Source organism: Triticum urartu, chromosome 2A (assembly GCF_056163025.1).
Source record: "Triticum urartu cultivar PI428250 chromosome 2A, HENAU_Tu73, whole genome shotgun sequence".
NCBI classification, from domain to species: Eukaryota; Viridiplantae; Streptophyta; class Magnoliopsida; order Poales; family Poaceae; genus Triticum; species Triticum urartu.
In genome coordinates, this window is record NC_141874.1 from 592,599,588 (window position 1) to 592,608,862 (window position 9,275).

Here is a 9,275-nt window from a genome sequence, read left to right on the forward strand (position 1 = left end):
TGGTCGCAATTGGGGACTTTTGTTTTGTCCGAGGGAGCGGCGTCGAGAGAGATGGGCCCTAGTTGCATGTCCCACACTAGGCACGCAACTGCACGTCTTTTAACTTGGTCGCAACTCGGGGTGGGGGCATTTATTTTGTTGAAGGGGCCGCGTTGAGAGAGAGATGGGGCCAGTTGCATGTCCCCCACACTAGGCACGCAACTGCATGTCTTCTAACTTGGTCGCAACTTGGTGGACCTTTGTTTTGTTGGAGGTGGCGACGTTGAGAGAGAGGGGGGGGCAGTTGCATGCCCCACACTAGGCACGTAACTGCATGTCTTCGAGCATGGTCGCAACTTCATGTCTTATAACTTGGTTGCGACTTCGACTTTGCCAGTTTCATGTCCCACAATGGGCACGCAACTGCATGTCTTCTTACTATGGTCGCAACTGGGGACCTTTGTTTTGTCAGAGGGGGCGGCATCTAGAGACATGGGGCCAATTGCATGTCCCTCAGTAGGCATGCAACTGCATATCTTTTAACTTGGTTGCAATTAGGGGACCTTTGTTTTGTCGGAGGGGGCAACAACGATAGAGAGGTGACCAGCTGCATGTCCAACTATACTCATGCAACCACGTGTCTTTCTAGCATGGTCATACTTAGTGTCTTCTAACTTAGTTTCAACTAGGGGCCTTTGTTTTGTCGGAGGGGTGGCGGTAAGAGAGAGGGGGCAACTATTCATGCAACTAGATGATGCCCCGCACGTTGTTGCGGGAATGTTTGGAATATTTCAATGAGATTTTGATTATATGGAACATGAATTCTTGAAACAATAGTTTTTGAAAGTATATAAGAATTAAATGTAAATAGCATAATAAAATGAAATTTTACATGCATGCATGTTGTAGTGGGTTTTTAATATGAATAGTTGCATGTTGAGGTGGGCCTTTCCTTATGCATGTTGAATGATGAGGTGGCATGCTTGCATGTTGAGAGAAATATGTTAGTGGGGGCTAGCTATTTAGATATAAAAGATTTGCAAGGGCGGTCCCCCGGACTATAACTATGTCTCTTTACATACATTTTCACAACTAGATTTTTTTGCTTGGTCGGAAGGTGGCAGCTCCCCCGCGAATCCTCTACCCTCGCTATGTGTCACACGAGCACCATAACACCGCCGTTTTTTGCCATGCCTGCAAACACAAACCAAGCACCCGATCTCACAACTAGTTTGTGTGTTTTTATCTTTTTTTGAAATCATATACATTTTTGCATTTTTTTGTTTTTCCCAAGGATTTAATAAAAAAATCAAATTTGTTTTTTGCATTTGATTCTGACAGCGCAGCTCATTTTCAAAAAAGGGGAGCATATTAAAGGAGAGAAGAGTTACTTGTCCAGATCCTCGGGCACAGCAGCTGCGCCGGTGGTGCTGCCCGACGAAAAGGGGGCAGGGGAAGCGCGGCCGTCTTCTCCATCGTCCTCCGGCGCCGCCCCGGTCAGCGAGATGGGGAACTTGGTAGGACTACATCTGAATTTTCTGTGCTTTATGAGAGCATCAGTCTAATTCTGTTCATTGTCAGTAGACATTTTGTGGTTGTGAATTTACAAGTATCCAAGTTCACTGTCAGTAGACATGTCTGAATTACTTAAGCAACATGCTTGTAAGTGTTCAGTACTCCTGTAGTACTACCGTGCAAGTGATCTGCACCTGTTAGTTTTTTACCACTGTAGTTGATGGATGTAGCTACCTTATGTGTCTCTCAAGGTAGGAGATTTGCTGCTGATAGTCTTGACTAATTAAGGCATCTCTTAATCTTTTCGACATCAATTTTTCCATATTTATTCAAAAGTTGTTCTGCTTTTAGCTTCCTCTCTCCAACTCATGGAATGTTGGATTTGTAGTGCCTGTTTTGGTTTTGTTTGTCTGAACTACCAAAACAGACACTTGATGTTTTACATTTCCATAAGAAAATCTAGGAGTGTTTCCTTTTACTAGTTACAATTAGCAATATGTGAACGGATTAACCATCCTCACTTACTCTCTACCACAGTTTTATGACAAGCTATTATTATCTCAGATTTGTTTGTTTGCCCACTAGGGGATATATGGTGCGAATCTAGATTCTGGGATGGAGTTTGCAAATGGAGATGACGATTTTTGGGTATATTTTTTCTAATGCTTTTTTTGGGTGTGAATCACGAATCCGAGGGAGTGAATTAGTGTTTTGTTTGGCTTGACCTCGTACTTTTCTGAGTACGAAATGAAGAGAACAAATTCCATGGCTGACGTTGAAATAGAGGTAGGTAGCTGAGATTTTTTCAAAGGTAACTATTGAATTCTTATGTGATGTACTTGTACTTGGTTTTTACTGATGTCCCTTCAATTGCTTGCTTGCACTGAGCATTGCCAATGCTTGTTTGAATTTTCTGAGGCATTCGACATACTGAGATTATTATTATTTATTTACTGAGGCACTCGCATTCGGAATGACCCTGCATTTTTTTACTTTTCTTGCATGTTACAATTTGATGCATGTGCAACAGAGTACCAGATTATATTCATCAAGGCAGATAACTTAAAGAGTTTATTTTTGTTGTTCATGAAAGCACATACATGTTGTGCAAATGCACTTGAAGATGGTTGGGATGCCAGATTCATCACAGTTTGTTGATGCTGGACATGTTGGACACCAAGGTATTTTTTTTCGAAAAGGGGGGTCTCCCCGGCCTCTGCATCAGAACGATGCATACGGCCATCTTATTAACCAAAAAAGGCAAAAGTGCCAACAAGGTTCCACAGTCTCCAGCTAAACAAAAAGGAAAAAGAGGAATGCAGCTCACACAGAGCTACAGACGGCTAGATATACAAACTAGCCCAAAAAATGCCACAACCGGCTGGCTAACAATAGATAGGGAAACTAATTGCCTATCCTATTACATGACCGCCATTCAAACCGATTGAAAATATCCCGAGCGACCATCTCCCAACGGATAGATCCAATAACCAAATGCTCCCTGGCCTCCATCGGAGTAAGTAGCGACCACGAACGGATCAGTGCCGTAGCTCGGAAAATAACCTGCAAAAAATGAATCCGTGATGTTCTGTTAAAAACCAAATCATTTCTGCAATTCCAGATAGTCCATAACAAAGCGCAAACTCCAACCCGAATATGTCTTGCGAGAACAGGCTCAACCCCATTAAGCCATGTCCCAAATAAAGCATTGACAGAAGTCGGTGGAGTAAGATTAAAAGCAATATGGATCGTCCGCCAAAGAACTCTAGCCAACGGGCAATCAAAGAATAAATGCTTAATCGTCTCATCCTGATCACAGAAACTACACCTAGTAGGTCCTGTCCAATTGCGTTTAATCAAGTTGTCCTTTGTTAAAATAACTTGTTTATGGACAAACCACATAAACACTTTTATTTTTAAAGGCACCTTGACAGCCCAAGCAAACTTGGAAGTTGGAATAGCAGTCGAATTAATAGCATCAATATACATTGATTTAACTGTAAATACTCCAGAACTAGTCAACTTCCAACGCAATATATCGGGTTGGTGAGAAAGTTGAACCTCCATCAGTCTCCTAACTAGATGAAGCCATTCTTCCCAACGATTGTCCGCTAGCAACCGTCGAAACTAAATATTAAGGGGGATAGATTGGAATACCGTTGCCACAAACACCTCACGTCGTTGAGCAATCCGATATAAAGACGGATATTGAATGGCTAAAGGTGATTCACCAAGCCAAGTATCCTCCCAGAAACGGGTACTTGTACCGTTTCCAATAACAAATCTCGTCCTATTGAACATAGATTGTTTGACTTTCATTAGTCCTTTCCAGAAAGGCGAGTCAGTCGGCCTAACTGCGACCTGGGACAATGTTTTAGTTTGGAGGTATTTGTTGCGGAGGATCTGCGCCCACATGGCCTCAGTCCCGGAGGACAGCTTCCACAACCACTTACTACGAAGACATCTGTTCTTGACTTCAAGATTTTCAATACCAAGACCCCCTTGGTCTTTTGGTCTACAGATGATGTCCCATTTAGCAAGCCGGTATTTTCTTTTAAGTTCATCACCCTGCCAAAAGAAGCGCGACCGATAGAAGTCCAGTCTTTTCCTAACACCAACTGGGACTTCAAAGAAAGATAAGAGAAACATAGGCATACTTGTGAGCACCGAATTAATCAATATCAACCGGCCTCCGTATGACATGAGCTTACCCTTCCAACAACTCAGTTTTCTCTCAAATCGATCCTCGATGCACTTCCATTCTCTGTTTGTTAGCCTACGATGGTGAATCGGGATACCAAGGTAAGAGAGGGGTAAACTCCCCAACTCGCACCCAAACAACTGCCTATAAGACTCCTGGTCGTCTTTGGCTCTACCAAAGCAGAACAATTCGCTCTTATGGAAGTTAATCTTTAACCCGGTCAATTGTTCAAACAGACATAACACAAGCTTCATATTTCTCGCCTTGGCCAAATCATGCTCCATAAAGATGATTGTATCATCGGCGTACTGAAGGATGGAAACACCTCCCTCCACAAGATGAGGAACCAACCCACCCACTTGACCATTTTCCTTAGCCCGGCCTATCAAAATTGCTAACATATCCACCACAATGTTAAACAGGATAGGGGACATCGGATCTCCTTGTCTTAGGCCTTTATGTGTCTGGAAATAATGACCTATGTCGTCATTCACTTTAATTCCCACACTCCCTTTTTGCGTAAATGATTCGACCCGTCGGCGCCAGGCTTCATCAAAACCTTTCATACGCAATGCCTGTTGGAGGAATGGCCACTTAACCTTATCGTACGCTTTTTCGAAATCCACCTTAAAAATTACTCCATCTAATTTTTTGGAATGGATTTCATGGAGCGTTTCATGAAGGACAACCACCCCTTCAAGGATGTTCCTGTCCGGCATGAAGGCGGTTTGGGATTGCTGCACCACAGATTGCGCAATCTGTGTGAGCCTATTAGTTCCGACCTTGGTGAAGATTTTGAAACTAACATTGAGGAGGCAGATCGGCCTGAACTGCTCAATCCTCGCAGCATCCGTTTTCTTCGGAAGCAATGTGATAGTTCCAAAATTCAAGTGAAATAATTGAAGCTGTCCAGAGAATAGACCATGAAACATAGGTAGTAAATCCCCCTTAATAATGTGCCAGCACTTTTTATAGAACTTAGCCGGGAACCCATCCGGACCGGGAGCCTTATTGTTTTTCATTTGTGCAATAGCATCGAACACCTCCTTTTCTGAGAACGGGGCAACCAGGATATCATTATCAGCAGCAGTCAATTGAGGCACGTCCTCAACCCTGGACTCATCGAGGGACACACAATTGGCCTCCAGCGGTCCAAATAGCTGTCTATAGTATTCGGTAATATAGGTTTTGAGATTATCCTGCCCTAAAATAGTACCCTCATCCTGCTCTAGCTGAAAGATCCGCTTCTTTCTGTGTTTACCATTAGCAATGAGGTGGAAAAATTGAGTATTCGCGTCCCCTTGGACTACTTTGCGGACCTTGGCACGCAAAGCCCACTTCAATTCTTCTTCGCAAAGAAGTTCTTTCAGCCTCTTCTCCGCCTCATTTTTAACTTGGAGCTCGGTGGGCAGCAACAACGCGGATTCAGCTTTTACGTCCAATGCCTGTACAAGAGAGAGGAGCCTATCCTTCTCAATCTTATACACCCCACTTAGATGCTTAGCCCAACCCCGTAAGAAACTTCTCAAATGCCTAATTTTATTCTGCCAGCGCTCGACCGCCGTCCTTCCTCCAACACCCTTAGCCCACTCCCTGGCTATGATGTCTAAGAAACCCTCGCGTTCGAACCAGGCCATCTCAAAAGAGAAGGTGTTTTTGTTTCCTATATGGTTCGGGTCCCCTGAGTCCACGAACAAAGGTGTGTGATCGGAGATTCCCCGCGTGAGAGCTTGCACTGTAACAAGAGGGAACTTTTGTTCCCACTCCACGCTGGCGAGAACCCGATCAAGATTTTCATATGTCGGGTTTGGCATAGCATTAGCCCAGGTCGATCTGTCTACCAGTGAGCTCTATCTCCCTTAGATCTAAGCTTTCAATAATAGTATTGAACATAAACGACCACCTGCCGTCGAAGTTATCATTGTTTTTCTCCTCTCTCCTTCTAATGATATTGAAATCACCCCCGACCAAAATCAGAAGCTGTTCGGACCCACATATCCGAACAAGATCCGCCAGAAACTCTGGTTTAAGCTCGGGTTGGGCGGCACCATAGACCGCTACCAAAGCCCAGTTGAACCCATCAACTTTAGACCTAACTCAAAACTTTACCGCGAAGTCACCCATTACTACACTCCGGACTTCAAGGGAATCACATCTCACACCCAGTAAGATGCCCCCCGATCTACCTCGTGGCGGGAGGCAATGCCAATCGAAATCAAGACCACCCACAAGAGAGGAAAGAAACTGCGGCGTAAAATTATCTCGACCGGTTTCCGACAGAGCAACGAAATCTAACCGATGTTCCAGAGAAGCTTCAGCAAGAAACCTTCTTTTAGCCAAGTCTTTCAGACCTCTGCTATTCCAAAAGATTCCTTTCATAGTTCATCATGGAATTTTTTAGCAGTCCGAATCCTAGCACTCCTACGAATAGCAGAGTCGGGATAAATCTTTCGCTTCCACTTACACCTTGGCTTAGTGTGCTCCGTCACCCGGTCCTCATAACCGGACTGAACGGAACTGATATCTACATCCTCTAAGGGCACATCCTCGCCCTCCGACTCCTGATTAGAAGGTACTAGGTCCGCACATAGATTATTTAGCACTCTAACCCCTAAAGCATCAATTTCCTCATCATTCATGGGCTTGACCGCAGCAAGATGACGAATAGTCTCTAAGGCCCGCTCCGCCTCTAAATCTAACATATCATTCACCGAATTGGAGATTTCAATATCATTAGCGCCTAGTGAAACTCCTAATTGGTTTGCATTATTAACAATCTCCTCAGGAGCAAAATGCAATAAAGAATTAGATATGTTAACGGACATACCAGTAGATATCGCAGCATCGTGAAGCTTGGCCGCCCTCATAGCGCACCGCTGCTGCATATCGTCCACCTCCGGAAGGTCCAGAACGCGAGCACCAGATCCGTCTCCCCGTCGAGACCGGGTCTGGGATACCGCCGAAGGCAACAACCTCCTCTCGAGAATGAGGAAGCTGCGGGCTCCCGATGCCCTCAGACAAGTGTCCGGCGGGTATGGCAAGAGGCAGGACAGCTGGGGCCACCTGCCCACTCCCTCCTCCTGCCCCGCCCATCGGCTCAGAGCGGAGCGTCGAAGTCGCTGAGGAAGCGGTCCTCCTGACCGCAGACGATGAAGGGAAGTCTAGGGCCACCTGCCCCAGCCCCTCCTCCCCCGGCGTCCCGGGGGATGCTGGCGCCACAGCCAGGGCCTGAGGAGGGAGAGCCGAAGACACCTGCCTCAGGCTCCCGCTCCTATCGCTGGCGGCCCCCGACGTGGCCGGTGACACCGGCGTCTGTATAGGTAGGGGAGAGGACAAGGCCACCTGCCTTGACCCCCGTCCCGTAAGGCCCACCTTGGCCATAGATGACAATGCCGGAGCCACCTCAACCGGTACAGCAAGGGAAATAGGAGCGACCTCCGGCTCTACATCCCGAACTGCAGTCCCCGCAAAGTCCAAAGAAGGAAGCGTGTGCTCAAACTCATCATCAGTCTCTACCCTATCGCTCCACAGCTTTGGAGGCGCAGAAGCAGGCTCAAAGGACCCAAAACGCAGTGTCGTCGTGGGCACCGAAGGCAGAGTCGAGCCAGCTTCGGTCCCCTCCCCAGGAAACTGAGCATCTGGACGAGGTCCGGTCGACCCCTCTCGAGCAGACTCGTCTGGCGCCCCCGTGGCTCCTGCACCACCATCACTCTCGTGCATATCAACATCATCCCCAGCCACCTCGTCAGCGAACATCTCAACGTCCTCAAACTCTATGTCGAGCGGGAATACCTCTCCCCTATATGTCCAGTGAACGACATCAGGCACGAAGTCAACATTCAGAACACTCACCAATATCCGAGCCACTCCATGAGCCCGAGTGAAGGCCATATCCACTCTCTCCGTCTTTCCAACCATGATACCCATACTGGCTACAACTCGAACGTCCTGCAGAGGCTTAGATGGGGCCCCAGAAAACCGCAACCAGATCTGCGTAAGCGGCTTGCCTTTAGACTCCACCTTCGTCCACTCGTGAAACTCCAAAATACACGTAGTACTTGGAACTCTACACAAGCCAAAACTCAGCAATTTCTGTAAATCCTCCACAGAAGGGAAATCCACCTTAAAGACATTCGCTTCGAGTCTGACCAGCTCCCACTGAAAGTCCCCCGGTGCCAACTCCTGAAGCCTCTGGATGATCTGAGCCTCAGTCACCTCGCCCTGAGTTGCTTTCACAATCCCGGTAGTTAGGCACTGTGTATCCTCGGGAATCTCCCTCGCGGCCAGGGACTCGAAGAACAATAACTCCGCACAGTACAACCCATACATAGTCAGAGATGGAGCCTGGTCACGCACTAACGGGCAATCTCCCGAATCATGTGCAAGCTTGCCACACGAGTCACACAGCTCTGCGACGCACTATGCAATAAGATGGCCCTTCTCACCACACCGGTAACATAGCATCCTTTCCTTCTTGCGCACCCACTTGGCCGCCCTCTCGGAGTCAGACCTGTCTGATGTTTCACCTATAGCCCCAGGCACCGGAACATCAACCTTGGCCAGTGCCGTTACCACCTCCATAGCCTGAGTAGTAATATCCGTAGACTGAGCAGTATCTGTCTCAACCGCAGTAGCCCCATGGTCAACAGCAACCGGAGGCGGAGGTTGCCGACGAAACCTACCACGGCCCCCACCCCGACCACCCCGATGTCCACGGAATCCACCTCTCTGGCGGGGATCCGAGCCGGATGCCCCCTCGACAAAGCCACCAGGAGGCCCGAGGAAAGGTCTCTCAGCAGACCCGTCACTCTGCCACGTATAGCCTCGGCCTCCACCGGTAGACGAGGAACCGCGGTGCTGTCCGTCTCCATATGCATCAACACCATCATCACCCCACTGACCTCGGGGTGCCTCAAAAGACTCTCGAACTGTCAACTCCTTCCTAGGCTGCGAAGACCCTGACCGATACTGAGCCGGCCTCGCGGCATAGTGCGGCGGCGGAGCAGCCCGAGGCGGAGCACCACCCGGGGCCGGCAGCACAGTTCTAGGACCAGACCCGCCGCCACGACCCATGGCAGTG

At 47.7% G+C, this 9,275-nt stretch overlaps 1 long non-coding RNA gene and 1 pseudogene across 1 annotated transcript; both read right to left on the minus strand.

Annotated features, from left to right (window-relative positions):
- Positions 1–927: 927 nt before the first annotated feature.
- LOC147986112 (uncharacterized) lies at positions 928–2,656 on the minus strand. Its single transcript, XR_015615179.1, has 3 exons — positions 2,595–2,656; positions 1,371–1,517; positions 928–1,173 (listed from the first exon to the last, which is right to left on the minus strand). It is a non-coding gene; the product is annotated as an uncharacterized LOC147986112 (long non-coding RNA).
- Positions 2,657–5,029: 2,373 nt separating this feature from the next.
- LOC147986113 (uncharacterized) lies at positions 5,030–6,574 on the minus strand (annotated as a pseudogene).
- Between the last annotated feature and the right edge of the window lie 2,701 nt (positions 6,575–9,275).